The sequence below is a fragment of the Babylonia areolata genome, chromosome 6, assembly GCF_041734735.1.
Source record: "Babylonia areolata isolate BAREFJ2019XMU chromosome 6, ASM4173473v1, whole genome shotgun sequence".
NCBI classification, from domain to species: Eukaryota; Metazoa; Mollusca; class Gastropoda; order Neogastropoda; family Buccinidae; genus Babylonia; species Babylonia areolata.
In genome coordinates this window covers 6,289,766-6,307,580 of record NC_134881.1, presented here as the reverse complement: position 1 = coordinate 6,307,580, position 17,815 = coordinate 6,289,766, and the positions used below count along the sequence as shown (strand labels likewise).

The following is a 17,815-nucleotide window of genomic DNA, read 5'->3' as shown; positions in this document are numbered from 1 at the left end:
CACAACAAAAATATCAAAATATCAGACAAGAGACAGGAAAGGATGTCATCATCTGGCATTAGTTATTCTCTTTTCTTTTTAACTTCTGTGTGTGTGTGTGTGTGTGTGTGTGTGTGTGTGTGTGACTCTTTTGGGCATTTACATGCAAGTGCAAAAAATACATCAACAGATTGAACAGCGTATCCAATGTGAGAGATATTTAACAGACTAAAGAACCTAGAATTTGATGTATCCAAATGTACACCTGGGTTAAGACAATAAACCAGTCTAGAGTATTGTGTCTAAAGTACCTGAAATATAATGTATCCAAGAGATATTAGCATACTATACCTAGAATTTTATGTATCCAATGTAAGAGGCATTAACAGATGAAATTACCTAATTTGATTTTATCCAATGTGAGAGGTATCAAGAGACTAAAGTACCTATAACTTAATGTATCCAAGAGATATCAACAGACTACAGTACCTAGAACTTAATATATCCAGTTTGAGAAAATATTAGACTAAAATGCCTAGTATTTAATGTATCCAATGTAAATAATATGAACAGACTAAAAAGCCTAAAATTTATTGTATCCAGACTATAGTACTGGTACTTAGAATTTAATGTATTGAATGTGAGAGATATCAACAGACTAAAGTTCCTAGAATTTAATCATATATGGTGTCATTTCTTTTCTGTCTGTTTCAGCAGTGGTGTGTTGCCAGATGTTCCAGCACTGGTGTTCCGCCTCAACGACAATGGTGCTGGACCAGAGGTGTTGCGTCAGGTGTTTCTGGAGCGGGGGTGGTCCGAGTTTGACAAGGAAACCCAGCACGACCATGAGTGGAACCTGTGGTGGCGCACGTCTCGGTTCCGGACGTCAGACTACGATATCGTTTACCCCTGGCAGCGCCTCAACCATTACCCGAAATCCACCCTGATCACCAAGAAAGACGCCCTCGCCCGTCACCTGAAGCGAATGCAGTGTGTGCACGGTGCCAGCGTGTTTAATTTCAGCCCATTGTCTTTCAACCTGCCAAACGATTACACCAAGTATGTCAAAGTGTATGAGTCCATGCGACAGAAGGCCGACAGAAGAACACCGTTCTGGATCTGCAAGCCTGCGGATCTGTCCAGGGGCCGGGGCATCTTCATTTTCCATGACCTGTCAGATCTCTTATACGACTGCAACGCAGTGGTCCAGCTGTACATCGACAACCCTTTGTTGATCGGGGGTTACAAATCGGACTGAGAATATACGTGGCTGTGACCAGTTTCCAGCCTCTGGTCTTGTACATCCACGAGGAAGGAATCGTTCGCTTCAGCACGGAGAAGTTTGATCTGAACAGCACGAAGAACGTTTTTGCCCACCTGACAAACACGTCCATCAACAAGCACTCGCCGGGCTACACGGAGGACAAGGAGCGAGTGGGGCACGGGTGCAAGTGGACACTGACCCAGCTCCGTCAGTACTTCCTCAGCAGCAACATCAACGACCAGATGCTGTGGCGACGCATCGTCAACATCGTCATTCTCACTCTTCTTGTGCAAGCCCCTCAGGTATGGTCATTTCCTGACTCGAGACGAAAGACTGGTTTGTGTGGTCCATACCAAGGTACAGAAATTCACTGTTCGTTTGTCAGTTTTGTGACTCGAGACGAAAGACTGGTTTGTGTGGTCCATACCAAGGTACAGAAATTCACTGTTCGTTTGTCAGTTTTGTGACTCGAGACGAAAGAGTGGTTTGTGTGGTCCATACCAAGGTACAGAAATTCACTGTTCGTTTGTCAGTTTTGTGACTCGAGACGAAAGAGTGGTTTGTGTGGTCCATACCAAGGTACAGAAATTCACTGTTCGTTTGTCAGTTTTGTGACTCGAGACGAAAGACTGGTTTGTGTGGTCCATACCAAGGTACAGAAATTCACTGTTCGTTTGTCAGTTTTGTGACTCGAGACGAAAGAGTGGTTTGTGTGGTCCATACCAAGGTACAGAAATTCACTGTTCGTTTGTCAGTTTTGTGACTCGAGACGAAAGAGTGGTTTGTGTGGTCCATACCAAGGTACAGAAATTCACTGTTCGTTTGTCAGTTTTGTGACTCGAGACGAAAGAGTGGTTTGTGTGGTCCATACCAAGGTACAGAAATTCACTGTTCGTTTGTCAGTTTTGTGACTCGAGACGAAAGACTGGTTTGTGTGGTCCATACCAAGGTACAGAAATTCACTGTTCGTTTGTCAGTTTTGTGACTCGAGACGAAAGAGTGGTTTGTGTGGTCCATACCAAGGTACAGAAATTCACTGTTCGTTTGTCAGTTTTGTGACTCGAGACGAAAGAGTGGTTTGTGTGGTCCATACCAAGGTACAGAAATTCACTGTTCGTTTGTCAGTTTTGTGACTCGAGACGAAAGAGTGGTTTGTGTGGTCCATACCAAGATACAGAAATTCACTGTTCGTTTGTCAGTTTTGTGACTCGAGACGAAAGAGTGGTTTGTGTGGTCCATACCAAGGTACAGAAATTCACTGTTCGTTTGTCAGTTTTGTGACTCGAGACGAAAGAGTGGTTTGTGTGGTCCATACCAAGGTACAGAAATTCACTGTTCGTTTGTCAGTTTTGTGACTGGTTGTCAGTCTTGCTCTTCTTGTGCAAGCACGTACGTAGCACTGGTTTTGTCTTCTTCGCGTTTGTAGGATTTCCCACAACTTTGACCAAACAAAATTCCATAATAATTTGTTTCCAGACCTTTCCCAGATCTGCCTGAAAATTTTCCATAACATACACAAAGCCGATGTGAATTTGAAAAAAAATCAACTGCTACACTACTGATGTGAAAGACTGACAGATATCCTTGTATCAGTATTCAGTTTTCATCACTTTGTCGTTTTCTTGTTTCTTTTTTAATTTTTTTTATAATAATTCATTAAGCTCTTAGTTGAATTGTACCAGTCAAGGGTTTTCTTAAAGTTCCAAGACTTTTCCAGACTTCCATGACTCTGTACAAAACCTTTGTTTGATAATCGTTCATTTTCTCTGTAGCATTTTTTTTCCTTTTGATTAAACAGTTTCTTTTTTTTTGCCTTTTAACTGGCAGGGATAGAAGTGCGTGTAATTAAGGAACAGAGGGATGGCCCACATTTTAAATGCAAAACCAAGCAGTACCCTATACAGATAGGAAGTAAAAGTCGCATGTAAAGCATGTATCTATAGAACACACTTTTACTTGGATTTGAATCTGCGTGAATGTGCACATTCAGTGTGTTCAGTACTCTCTCTGTGGGCCTCTCTGTCTCTGTCTCTGTCTCTCTGTCTCTCTCTCTCTCTCTCTCTCTCTCACACACACACACACACACACACACACACACACACACACACACACACACACACACACAATGAAATAAAATAGAATGACAGACATGTCTGACTTTTTTTCTTTTTTTTTCTTTTTTTGGCAGGTGCAGAAAGTGGAGAACTGCTTTGAGCTGTACGGCTTTGACATCCTGGTGGATGAGAACCTCAAGCCCTGGCTCTTGGAAGTGAACTTCAGCCCCTCCCTCAGCTCTGACTGCCAGGCGGACATGCTGGCCAAGAAGCCCATGCTCCACGACCTCATGGACCTCCTGCACTACAGCTCTGAGGATGCAGACATGGGCGGGGAGAACTTCCGCCATCACTTCAACACCATGGCAGCAAGCCAAGGAGCAACCCGTCAAAAGAGAGGGTCTGTTCCGTCCCAGAGGGGTGTGGGCGGCGGTAATAAGAGAAACGACAGACCTAGAGCCCAAGGCAGGAAAGCCAGCAGGATAGCTAGCGGAAGAACGGACAGTTCCCTGCAGAGAAGCCAGGACAACATGGTAGGTCAACTGTCTCCTAAGGGCACCTGCCAGGAGGACAGTACATGGAGGAAAAGAGGGGCTGCTGGCAGCTCCCAGCCCAACAAGAAAGAAGTGGAAGAGGGGGCACAGAAATGTAACAGCCGTGTTGACCTGCCTGCAGTACGGGACGGCTCCTACAGACCTGATGGAGGAGAACAGATGCTGAGCAGTGCGCCAGACCCTTCTGGTGGGGTCAGCGGTCAGCTGGGGACAGGGGAAGACCAGGACTGTTTGTCCGCCCCTTTCAGCAAGACCACAGTATCAGCTGACAGTCACAACTCGAGAGGCTCTGAGGACAGCAAGGTCTCCAAAGCGTCAGCAGACAGCGGCTTCAGCAGCGCCACCTGGTCTGCAGGCAGCTCAGCGCAGGCTGCACATCGCCGCAACCAGTTCGGCTCTCTGCCAGAAATGTCCTCCTTCCATCACCGCAGCGGGTCGGCCATCAAAAGGAGAGACAGTGGAAGTGGAGAAGAGCTGTCCTTACACCTGCCCTCTCTGAGCAACAGTGCCAGCAGCAAACAGTCCAAGAAGAGTGGTGGTCTGACTCCTCACAGGCTGTATCACAGCCATACCTCTGATCAACAAGAGGGAGTCAGTCACCAGAACGGACATTTTGCCAATCCTATCCACAAGGCGGCCAGCATAAGCTCTCTGGCCCCAGGACAGGGAGGAGAGACCCCCTACCACCCCTGGCAGCAGCACCAGGAGAACAAAGCACTCATGACACACCGCTCAGCTGCTTCCATGTCCACAGTATCAGGGCAGTCGGGCTTCCGGATAGGCTCACGCCTTTCCACCACACACTACAGAAAGCAGTCTTCCATGTCCCCCTTCCCCGCCAATGGCCCTCCCACATCCAGACTGAGGCACGGTCACCTACGACAGCCGAAGGTTCCTCTGCAGAACAAGACCAGTCAGCAGCACGCCAGCTTTTCCCAGCTCAGGAAAAGAGTAGGCAACTTCTTTCTGGTGTTTCCCTTCAACGAGGCCACGCACAAGGTCGCTACGAGTCTGGACGCAAAAGTCATCATCCGTGAAACGCAAAATTTGATCAGGGAATCTCTGAACTCTGTGGGAAGTTCTAAATGTGACACAGATTACAGTGGACAGAGTGAAGGGCTGTGGGCACCACTGAAGCCACCGGAAGAAGAAAGATGATATCCAGTTTGTGCAAGATGAACTGGGCTGTGTAATCTTTTATTTTGCATGTATTTATTTATTTGCTATGGAGGGCTGTTTTTCTGCATGTAGAATTGCATTTGTTTTTGTTATTTATTTGATGCACTTACATTTTAAAGCACAAGACATGACAAAAAAATCATGTATAAAAAAACTACCTTTTTTAACAGCTGTGATAATGCACTTTTTTTGATAGTATCATAGTGCAGTGTTAGTAGAAACAGAATATTGTTGTTGTTGTTGTTATTGCTTTATGGAAGCAGGGTAACATTGAGGATTGCTGGGTGCAACTGTCTGCTTTTAGCTGTTGTAGCCATACTGAAAACTCCACAGTATGATAGTCACTAGTCAGCCATGTCCAAATGTGATCATCAGAACAGCAGAGGAGGCAACTGCTTCCCTGACTATCTGGGCTGATGATGATGATGATGATGGCTGGTTCTTCGCTTGCAAAGATCAGTGGGAAGTTCCCACCAGGGATGGGCGGCATGCCTTTTGATGACTAATTAGTCCAGTCCGTGATCTGGAGAGTCTGTGGCATTGTGGGCAGGTGTAGATCTGGCCTGCGTTGCTGGGCTGCAGACCTGGGTCTTTCCTTCTTCTTTTCTCCTGGATGTTCAGTCGTCTGGTTTCCTCAAAGTGTTGGGCTCCCCTGAGCGTTGAAGATCTCCAGCTACCTCTATCTGATGCTGACTGCTCTCATGTCTTGGGGTTGATGTCTGCTTGGTATAGTTGCTTCTTCAGTTGGTCCTTGAATCTTTTCTGTGGTGCGCCTGTATTGCATTTGCCTTGGACCAACTCCCCATAGAATACTGCTTTCGGCATGCGAGTGTCAGGCATCCAGGTGATGTGTCCTGCCCAGCGAAGTTGTTTTAGCATGAGCATTGACTCAATGCTTTGCAGTTGAGATCTTTCTAGGACTTCTATGTGGGCTAGAATTTGTTTAAATGGAGAGTGTTTTGCCCACAAGTTACATTACCACTCTCTTGGCAAAGAGGGCTTTAGGACGGTCACTGTTTGGATGGTCCCCAAAGGCCAGTTAGCCCAGAGGGCTGCAGCACTAAGACCCAGTGCAATTGTTCTGTTGTTTGCAAACTCCGTAGTTGAGTTTGACAAGAAAATGAAGTGATCGAGATGCCAAGGTGTTTAATCGTGGGCCACCATATAGATTTAGCTCTACATGAAAACACACAAGCAACTCCAGTAGAGTCCAGTCTGCCCGTTTTGGACCCAAACTTATTCCTGTTCAAAGAATTTAAGAAGGCACATTCCCAAACAGAGGGAGGGAAAGACTAAGTGGGATTGGCCAGTGATTGTTTTCAATGGTTTGTTTCTGTGACATTTTTGTGTTAGTCAGGTCTTGACAGAAAGAGGCACCATGGCAAGCGTCCATTATATGGAATTCTTATCCAGTTTGAAGGCTGGTTTCTGCGTGTGTCCGTGGGAAAGGGATTTCAGTCTGATTTTCCTCACTCACAGTGATAAGAAAGTCATAATTGTAGCATGCTTGTTTGTTTTTTGTTGTTGTTGTTGCCTCTTTTGGATATTGTGCAAAAGGAAAAATGTTTTATTTGATATGTTCAATTTGTTTCATGGTACTGCTAACACAAGGTTTTTCTCAGAATCCGGGTTTGGTGTTGTGGTTGAAAACAGAACTGCAAGAATGGTGCGTTGAAACCATTGAAAGCTATCATAGTATAAGTGATTTTTTTTTTTTTTTTTTTTTACTGAAGTTAGAAAATAAGAAATATATTAATGCTTTTGCAATTTTGTTTTTAGTGCAGTTGATATTTAATGTCAGTGTGTGTGTGTCTGTGTGTGTGTGTGTGTGTGTGTGTGTCTGTAAGGGAGGGACATCTGTGTGTGTGTGTGTGTGTGTGTGTGTGTGTGCACGCATGCGCATGTGTGTGTGTGTGTGTGTGTGTGTGTGTGTGTTCTATGAAAATTTCAATGCATTTTGTTTTAATCTAAGCCTTATTTACTTCATAGTTTTTATAATCTGATTCATCTCTTAAGAGTGCTTTTTCATTCATATGAACACACTGGATGTTTTCCATTGTCAGATAGCTGTTGATATGTTTTTTAAGGCATGTTTATAGTCAACTGGATGATGTAAGGCGCTTTATAAGGTATTATTATTATTATTATTATTATTATTATTATTATCATTATTATTATTATTCTGTGCACAGTTCCTTTCCATTTTTTCTTTCTTTCTTTCTTGTTTTTTGTTGTTGTTTTTTGTTGTTGTTTTTTTATAGTAAACATACTTTGAAGTGCTTATTATTGTAACTGTCACAATTTTGTGCTCTTTATTCTGATGATGTGTCAGTATCTGTTTTTTCAAACCATCATAAAATCAGGTAGGTGTGAATGCTTAAGTTCTCACTGTTATGCATTTAACTGAACAGAATGTGTGTGTGTGTGTGTGCGTACACACATCTCTCTCTCTCTCTCTCTCTCTCTCTCTCTCTCTCTCTCTCTCATTCTCTTTATATATATATGATTTAAATGGAAGAATGTGTTCTGTTGGTTGTAAAATATCTGTGGTATATGAAGAAAACTTGAAAGGAAACAATACGCAACTCTTTGATGTTGAGATATATATATATATATATATATATATATAATTATATATTTGAAACTTTTTGAAGGAGAATCATTCAATCTCAAAATCTGCATGGACCTCAGTTTCAGCATTGCCATCAATCACATCCATTGTCAAAAAAGTTAGGGTTTTTTTTGTTTTTTTTTTCAGTGTCCCAAATTCTGGGCATGGCATTTCATGCCCTACTGTCATGGAGACCATACTTTCTCTGTTCCTTCCACTTGGACATACGCCTGTGGTCAGCGCTTGTGTCAAAGTTTTCAGTGTTGGTAGATCAAGGTATAGGGAGGAGAAGGACAGTTTAATGTCCCATCATACATACAGGTGATTGTTGACTTTTTTTTTTTTTTTTTTTTTTTTTTGAAGTATTAATTTTCACACTTGAATGTTTTCATATAAAAGGATCCTAGGAAAGTGGAGGGGGAGGGGAGGGTGGGAGGACTGGGGGCGGGGGGGGGGGGGGGGGCGCTGTTGAATGGTGTGAAAACATGCGATACAAAGTTTCAGTTTCAGTAGCTCAAGGAGGCGTCACTGCGTTCAGACAAATCCATATACGCTACACCACATCTGCCAAGCAGATGCCTGACCAGCAACGTAACCCAACGCGCTTAGTCAGGCCTTGAGGCAATACAAAATTCTTTATTTCCAAGGATGATAGGTGAGCACTGGTGTACTTTTTGTTGTCCAGTCCCCATCCTAAATATATATATATAGGGTCTACACTACACAATACAAAATGATAAAAGCATGAATATGATGGTAAGGAATATATGGGTGGCCAAAAACAAAGTGAAAGAAACGCACAGCTCAGAATACAGGAATAACCATGTGGGGTTGGGAAGTGTGGGGGAGAGTAAAGTGGGTCGGAGGAGGGGAGGGGAGGGAAAGAGAGATGGAGGGGGTGTATTAATACATTAATTAGCTATTCCCAGGCACATATAATTTGTATTATAATTTTTTTTTTAATTTTCTTTAAGAATTAAATATACATATAAAATAAATGTGTGTGTGTGTGTGTGTAAATAAACCTTGTTTTGGATCGCTTCCCTTTGACTAGGAAATGAAACAGCAGAAGCAAGAACAATTTTTTTTCAGTTCAGCATCACTTGTCTCTCTTTTTTTTCCTTTTTTCTTTTTTTTTTTTTATCTCAGTCAAGCTTGTCGCAGTCAATATGTTCTGCTGAAGTTTGATTCTAAAGCAGCTTTTTTTTTTTCTTTTTTTTTTTTAATGCTATTGTTTGTGCTGGATATTTTCAGATGTCTTGATAACCTCAAATTTCCAGACTTTTATGAGAAGCTTAAATGTTTTGTGGTTTTTTTTGGGGTGAGGGGGGGGGGGTATTTTAACCTTTTTTTTCCATTCAGGGTGTTTAAAGTCATAACATCGGTTTACAGCTGTGATATTCCAATTTTGGAAGTTTTGTTGGTGGTAGTAGTTCTAAATGTAATATATATTATGTATATTATGTATAGACATTTCTGTTCTTGGAATTATTTATTAACATTGTGTTTCATGATCTTTTGAAGTGATATTCACCCTATATCCCCCCCCCCCCCCCCCCCCCCCCCCTTCTTATTTGAAAGACATTTTTGAGGATGGAGATGTCTCAGTTGCTTATTGTGGTTTTTACTGTATTGATGCTTTTGTTGTTGTTGTTGTTTTCACACTTGAATGTTTGATAGGGGGCTGTATACCCATTTGACCAAAATGTCCTGTTTTTGACAAGACAGTTAATTGCTTCCAGACTTTCAAAGATCTGTACTATCATGTATTTTCCTGCAATTCACCTTCATTGATGTTCACACACTTTTTCATTCAGCAATATTTTAAACTTGTAAATGTATCCTTACCTGTCATGTCTGTGTTTTGTATTTTATCTCTTCTTCTTCTTCTTCTTCTTCTTCTTGTGCGTTTGATGCACATTTATCTGTGGTACAATGAATAAGAGTTATTGTATTGCTGTCAGATGTCACAGCAGAATTGCATTGTATCAGTCTTTGTGACAACAGATTTCTCTGTGTGGAATTCAGACTGTTCCCATGAGAGTGCTTCACTACAGTTCAGCACCAGCCCTTTTTCTCTGCCTGCATGTGCATTTGTTTTTGTATCAAAGTGGATTTCTCTACAGAATTTTGTAGCAAGACAACCCTTTCGTTGATGTGGCTTCTTTTGCAAGCACAAAGTGCATCCTTCTTTTGGAAAATAATGTTATGCTCTCATGGCCTGGTCAGTGCATTGGGTTTATGCAAAGGTCATGCATCTACTACTTTATATTTATTATTATTGATTTCTTTATGTATTTATGCATTTATATATTTTTTTTTTAAACAGTACATGCGCAGCATGCATAGATAAAGACCTGTCCACAAACATCTTGGAAAGTTAAGATGAAGTTAGAAATGAGTGTGTGGAGGAGGGGGGTAGAGGAGGTGCAGGGTAATGTGTGTGTGTGTGTGTGTGTGTGTGTGTGTGTGTGTTGGAGCTCATGTACGTTTATATGTATTTAACTGTGCTTTCATGTCTGTGAAACTGCATGTTTGGTGCATATCTGTTATGCATGTGTGGGGTGTATGTGTGAATGTGTGTCTTCATGTTTTACATGTATTTGCTTATTTATCATCATTGTTATCTTATTTATTTATTTACTTATTTATTTATTATTTTATTATTATTATTATTATTACTACTACCATTTATATATATATATATATATATATATATATATTATAATTATTATTTATTTATTTATTTATTTATGTAAGCTTACCTATTATTTATTCACCTTTTTTTTTTCTCAAGGCCTGACTAAGCGCGTTGGGTTATGCTGCTGGTCAGGCATCTGCTTGGCAGATGTGGTGTAGCGTATATGGATTTGTCCGAACGCAGTGACGCCTCCTTGAGCTACTGAAACTGAAACTTGGAAAGTTAAACTGAAACCACATGCGGGACCTCAGTATATCACCACATCCAAATGATCAGTGTCGAGACCACAACTCAAGGTCTTGTGGAGGGTGGGAAAATGCTGGTGAGTGTGGAATTTGATCCCATATGTTCAGATTCTCTCGGTTCCAAGGCAGGCACGTGACGTGACCACCACGTCGTCGCCCAACACCTAGTTGACGGCTGCTCTCCTAAGGGAGAGTACTGTATTGCCACAGTCCAGCACTGCTCACTGTTTACCCCCCTTGATTCTGCTGCCTGACATGGTGTGATGAATTGGGCGTGATGCAAGTCAAGCAAATTTAACCATGGAAACAGGGCTTGAAACACCCACCCTATCTGATTTTATTGGACAACTAAGCCTTCCTGCGGACAAGTGGAAATTCTATTTCCAATGTGTGTTCTGTGAATAAAAAAGCATTGATAGGTCTGACTTGTTGAAAGTCTCTTGTGGGAATCGTGGGATTGTTTATTTCTTCCCACTGTTCGTAACTAAACGATTACATCCTCATTGCCTGTGTACTTACTCATACAACGAATCATTCTGCCGACTTGTCAAAGCTCTACCGGTAGTTTACAATCATCATCACGAGCTGTCTCTTTATTAGGAAGGGCAAATTAGGAGAGAGAAAACGGGGACGTGTTGGTTTTTCCACCTCCCACAGCTGAATTGACCCAGAGGAGAGCTGAGCAATATTCACTATTGTATTGTACATTACTTTCTTGTCTCTGTGTGAAATTTGGGCTGCTCTCACACCCAGCAATTGGAACCATGGTGTACTTATTATCGTTGTTTTACTGCAATATTTTCACACCCTGTTAATTTAGGCTATCCATACATGTCCCACTGTTCTGAACGAGCCCTGATGTCAAGTTATTCTGAGTTTTGGGGGATGGTGGATATACCTGTTACATGATATCCCCTTTCCCCATCCCTCACGCTCTTTCATTGTAACTTATAGCGTCCCCGCCGTCTTGAAAATCTGTGCTGGAAATTTCTTTTCTATCGCTCTTTCATTTCTGGTTTTTCCTTTTCTTTCTGCTACCTCCTTTTTTTTCTGCCTTGTTGATCCATTCACCTTTTCTTTTCTTTTTTGTCTTTTTATCAGAAAACCTTCAATATTTCGGACTTGATGATTGGGTATTCTTACTATGTTGTATTATTGTGCCGGTTTTTTTGGGGGTTTTTTTGTTTTGTTTTGTTGGGGTTTTTTTTGTTTGTTTGTTTGTTTGTTTTTTGGTTTGTTTTTTTTTGTTTTGTTTTTTGACGGGCCATGCGCTATAGCCAAATGTTAAAAGCGCTGGACTTTCAATCTGAGGGTCCCGGGTTCGAATCTCGGTGACGGCGCCTGGTGGCATGTCCTAGGTTTATTTGCACCATTATGACAGAACGTGTGGGGTTCTAATGATTCAACGGTATAGATATTTCGTTTTTCAGTCCCGATACGGCCCTTTGTGGTTGACTGGACGATAAACAACAAAAGATAGTTTTGGGAGATAGCAGATATACCTGTTACATATCAGTGATAACATTTATAACAACAACAAATAACTGTGTGCATGTTTGGTTTGGAACACAAAATTGACAAGTCTGTGTGATAGTCTTTCAAAAGTCAGTCAGAGGGAGACTGAGAAGAGGAGGATTCAGGGTTGACTGAAGAAAAAAATACATTGCTGGAAATGTCGTGTGGGGAACAACTGGGGATGTGGGGTACATTTTGTTTGAAAAGATAACTTTTTTTTTTCAAAGCAAAACTAATCAAACAATAAAGCAAAACAAGACAATGTGGACACTTTCTAAATGCACGCTTGAGTATTTGCTGTTCATGTGAACCGCACATGTGCACACACACACACACACACACACACACACACACACACACACACACACACCTATCCATTCTGAGTAGATAAAGAATAAAAGCATCTGAAACTTTCCTTGTAGTGTGTGCTGACTTTGTGTGTGAGCCGTGGAGAAAGAGAGAGAGACGCATAGTTTGCATGTGTATGTGTGTGTGTGTGTGTGTGCAACCAACCAAGATTCAATTTCTTGTGCAGGGCACATAAATATGTCTCCTTTTGTCCCATACAAGTGAATAGCAACAACAGCTGAGTGATGAGAGCTTCGGACTTCCCTCTGTGGCACATCTCTGTGAGACCCTAGTTTTCAGTCCCAGACACACCTTGTGCAAAAGCATTTCTTACATTTTTTTTTAACAGTCAGTTGTGGTGTAGCATATCCAGATATGTCCGTATGCTCAGACAGCGTGAAACTGAAACTTGCACTGCATATTCCCACATACTTGATAACTTCAACATTCCATAACACAAGGAGATATGATTGAAAGATGTGTGGAGTTGTTTTAACTTTGGTCAACATAATTATTATGTACAGACTTAGATGGTATCTTATTCCTTGACTGTTGAACCTTGGTAAAATGAGATAAGCATGCCATGAGTTTGATATGAATGCAGTGGCTACTTTTTCTTTTTTTTCTTTTTTTTTGTGAACTTAATGGTGTCATTGATTTTGCTGCACAAATATATTTCAATCCCAAGAGTAGCAAGTGATAAAGCAAGGGAACAGACCCTTCCCGACCTACAGCTGTCTGATCTCAGTGAGGTGGCAACCATTTACTGATGAGCATGGAAAAACTGATCAGCAGCAGTCAACAGGTTAATTGTTGAAATAAATTATAGGTGTAGGTCCATGTTGGAAGATCATTCTTCACTAGGTGAGTAGAAGGATAAGCTCTGTTTAAAGAACATCTATCACAGGACTGGACATACTCCTCCCAGTTTTAGCTAATTAAGCACATTCGTTCGTGGATACATGATGCACAGATCAAACAAGAGAATGTTGAAAATCCTTCGTCCATGTCAGACATTATTCAGTGAGTTATGAAAAAAAACCGAAAAAAAACCCACAAAAAACTCACACCTTTTAGCACATTTCGCCCCACTGGTTGTGGGTGACTGAGCTGAGGCAACATCTTCCTGGGAGTCTGATTCACTGTGGAATGATGCAGCGAAAGTACCATGTGTAGACTGCCTGTATAGGTTGTAGTACATGTGGAATGGAATGGCCGGTCATGTATGGCAGCAACTCTGCTTCTGGGTGGTTCTGGAACGTGCCCTCCTTTCTCAGCGTAACATTTTCAGCTCTGGCATTATTGATGGGTTTTTTTTATTGTTTATTTTTTTGTAATTGTACTGGTTTATTTTTCGTTTTGTTGTTGTTGTTGTTGTTGTTTTTCTAAAATATACCATCAATGCAACAAGAAAGAAAAGAAAATACATTGTCAGCCGTTACATGCACAACATATGATTCCTTTCAAAGAACACACACACACACACACACACACACACTCACACACACACACACACACACACACACACACACACACATACATAAGAGAGAGAGAGAGAGAAAGAGACAGATATATAGATATAGATCCCCAAGCGAAAAAAGTTCCAAACAAATACAAAAATGTTTTGCTTTTGTTCCTTTTCGTTTTTTTAACACAAAGATTTGCAGTTGCAACAACAAAAAAACAATATCAAAAAGCATGTGTACAATTAATTGTGATGTTGCTGTCCTTCACATAGGATTATGTGAATGAATGAGTGAGTGAGGAAAGAGAGGTGAGAAAGAAAGAAAGAAGAGAATGGAGCAGATTGAGGGGAGAGAGATGGGGTTAGGGAGAGAGAGAAAGGTGGGGGGGGGGGGTGTGAGGAGACAGGACAGACAGGGAGAAACAGAGAAAGCAGTAAGAAATACAGAGAGCGGGGCACAGATAGAGAGGGGGGAGAGAGATGGTGTTTGGGAGAGAGGGAGTGGTGAGGAACAGACAGACAGGGAGAAACAGAGAAAGCAGTAAGACAGACAGAGAGCGGGGCACAGATAGAGAGGGGGGGAGAGAGATGGTGTTTGGGAGAGAGGGAGTGGTGAGGAACAGACAGACAGGGAGAAACAGAGAAAGCAGTAAGACAGACAGAGAGCGGGGCACAGATAGAGAGGGGGGGGGGAGAGATGGTGTTTGGGAGAGAGGGAGTGGTGAGGAACAGACAGACAGGGAGAAACAGAGAAAGCAGTAAGACAGACAGAGAGCGGGGCACAGATAGAGAGGGGGGGGAGAGAGATGGTGTTTGGGAGAGAGGGAGTGGTGAGGAACAGACAGACAGGGAGAAACAGAGAAAGCAGTAAGACAGACAGAGAGCGGGGCACAGAGAGAGACTGGGAGAGAGATGGTGTTTGGGAGAGGGGGGGGGGGGGGTGAGGAACAGACAGACAGACAGAGACAGGGAGAAACAGAGAAAGCGGTGAGAAAGACAGAGAGCGGGGCACACAAAGAGAAGGAGAGAGATGGAGTGGGGGAGAGAGAGGAGGCAGTGAGGTGAGGAGGGAGACAGCAACAGACAGACAGACACAGGACACACAGAGATCAACAATGGCTGATTATCCAGGCAATAATTTTAAGTCCTTAGTTCATCACTATCTCGTAGTCGATCCTTCTCTTCCATAAATACAAGGAAAAGGGAGATAACCATGATGGATGGGGGTGGGGGTGGGGTCGGAGAAGGGGAATGGACGGGCGTGGGGGGGAGTGACCACTGTATACCTGTCACAAGTACAGGCACCTGTAACAAAGATCCTACACAACAAACACATACCAGTTTCAGGCAGTACCATTCTTTTCTTTTCCTTCTTCCCCCCCCCCCCCCCCCCCCCCTCCCTTTTCTTTTCTTTTTCCCCCGCATCATTTGTCACCAGTGAACTTTAAAAAAAAAAAGAGAGAAAAATCACTACAATAGTAATAATAAACTTGCATTTTCATGGCCGACGCAGATTTCATCATCAACTGGGATTCAACAAAAGTCTGGGGTAGCGGTGGGTTGTTGTTCCCTTTTTATAGTTCATGTTGTTTGTCTTGTTTTCGGTTTTTGCTCCGGTATGGCCTCCAAACCCAGAGACATGTGATCCACAAAAAAGGGTGGAAATGATGAAGGCAACACACACACACACACACACACACACACACACACACACACACACACACTCCCACAACCTCATACACATGTATGCACGCATCCCTCACCCCCACGCCCCCAACCCCCATCCCTCCACACACATACACCCTGTTTCCTTCCTTCAATACCGTTGTCACATTCTCACGGGTTCCAACTGCTCAATCCGCCCGGATTTCGATGACAACGACGACGATTACAACAGCCCCCCCCCCAACCCCCGCCACCCACATCCACACACCCACACTGCTTCCTTCCTTCCTTCAATACTGTTGTCTCACTCTCACGGGTTCCGACTGCTCAAGCCGGCCGGATTTCGATGACCACACACACACACACACACACACAAACACTATCACCCCCCCCCCCACACACACACACACACACACACACACACACACACACACAGCTTCCCTCCCTCAATACGGTCGCCACACTGTCACGGATTCCGACTGCTCAAGGCGGCCGGATTTCGATGACATCGACAACGTCGACGACGACGACGACGATGCGGAAGAAGACACAGTACCCTCCTTCGCTTCCCTCCGGACCAGGACGGACGACGACAACGACAACGACGACGACGAGGAAGAGGAGGACGACGAAGACGACAGGTTGACAGGCGGTGACCACGACGTGCGAGACAGATCCCGTGGGTGGTGGGGGTCGTGGTGGTAGTGGAGGTGAGAAGAGGAGGAAGGAGGAGGAGGAGGGGGAGATGTCCAGGAGGAGGAAACGTGGTGGTGGTGGTGGTGGTGGTGAGGGTAGGGGTGGTGAGGGTAAGGGTGGCTGCTGCTGGCCTTGTCGTAGTCCACCTGCCCCCTTCTATCCCTCTCATCGGGCCTGGAGGATGTGTGCCGTCGCGTGTTCTCCACCTCTTCCTCCTCCACCTCCTCCTCCCTGTCCCCCCTCCCCGTGGCCACAGCTCCCCCTGCGGACCCTTTCCAACAGACGGGTGGCCCCCTCATCAGTCCCTTCGTAGTAGTGCTGGTAGTGGTAGCGGTGGTGGTGGTGGTGGTAGTCCCTCCTCCTCTCCGGTGGTGGCGGCGGCGGCGGCGGGTATCTCCTCCCAGGCTCCCAGCGGGTATCGCATCCCCTCCCGTCATCTTCGGTGCCACAACCGGTACCAGAACCGATACCACAACCGGTACCAGAACCGGTACCAGAACCGATACCACAACCGGTACCAGAACCGGTGGGTGCTGGCAAGTTCCAGCCCTCTCGCCGCTGCTGCTGCTGCTGTTGGCACCTCACCTCTGCCCCTCTTGTTCTGTTGTCATCGTCATCGTCGTCGTAGTAGAACCTCTCCGCTTCCGGCCGAAGTTCGGCACGCCTCCTGGTGGCTTTCCGTCGCCGTTCCCCCTCCTCCTCCTCCCCTTCCTCCTCATTCTCCTTGACGTTGTAGTGGTGGTTGTGGTTGTGGTAGCGGAAGTCGTCGTAGTCGACTCTCTCCAAGGTCTCCGCCGGGTTTCGTCGTTCCACGGTTGGCGGGGAGTCTCTGCGTGGGTGTCTCTCCACGGGGGCGTTCCTCTCCAGGGGGGTGTTTGTCTCCTCCGTGTACACGTCCTCTCCGTGCGCACGTGTCTGGTCCGCCGTGTGTGCCGCCTCTCTCTCGCCCTGTGCCGTCGCCGCCGCCGCCTCCTTCCTGTCACGGTGCACGTGCGCCGCGCTCCTCCTCGCGTCCTCTCTCTCCATCTGTGCGTCTCTCCTCTCCGTCATCTCTGCGTCTCTCCTCTCCGTCAGTTGTGCGTCCGCTCTCTCCATCAGATGTGCGTCTGTCTCTCTCTGTGAGTCTCTCCCCGAACGTGCGTCTTTCTCCAGATATGCGTCTCTCTCCATCCTTAAGTCTCTCTCCACCACTACCGCGTCTCTGCCGTCCACCATCCGCGCGTCTCTCTCCACATAGCCCGACGGTCTCTCCGGCGACCGTGCCCCGTCTCTCTCTTCGTACCGCGCCTCCCGCCTGCCGCTGACCTCGACGCCCGAGAAGTCTCTCCCCAGGCGGTGGAGGGAATGCGTGTAGGCGTCGTCGCTGTCCTCGTACCGTGAGAGGAAGACGGGGTGCCTGTCTGGTGCGTCTGTCGGGGGGGAGGAGGGGTCCCTCTCGTCGTAGCGACCCTCTCCTCTCTCCTCGTACACACTTCCTCCTCCTCCGACTCCTCTCCCCGACGAGTGCAGCGCCAGTTCGGAGGCTCTGTCCCATCTGTC

The 17,815-nt window shown here is 44.7% G+C and overlaps 1 pseudogene across 1 annotated transcript in view; it reads left to right on the top strand.

Moving 5' to 3' along the window:
• The window catches only part of LOC143283212 (uncharacterized), a 12,775-nt pseudogene extending 2,020 nt beyond the window's left edge, over positions 1-10,755 (top strand). The window contains exons 2-4 of the transcript XR_013055374.1: positions 694-1,545; positions 3,432-4,922; positions 10,696-10,755. The product of XR_013055374.1 is annotated as an uncharacterized LOC143283212 (transcript). The remainder of the gene's footprint in view (positions 1-693; positions 1,546-3,431; positions 4,923-10,695) is intronic.
• Positions 10,756-17,815: the final 7,060 nt, after the last annotated feature.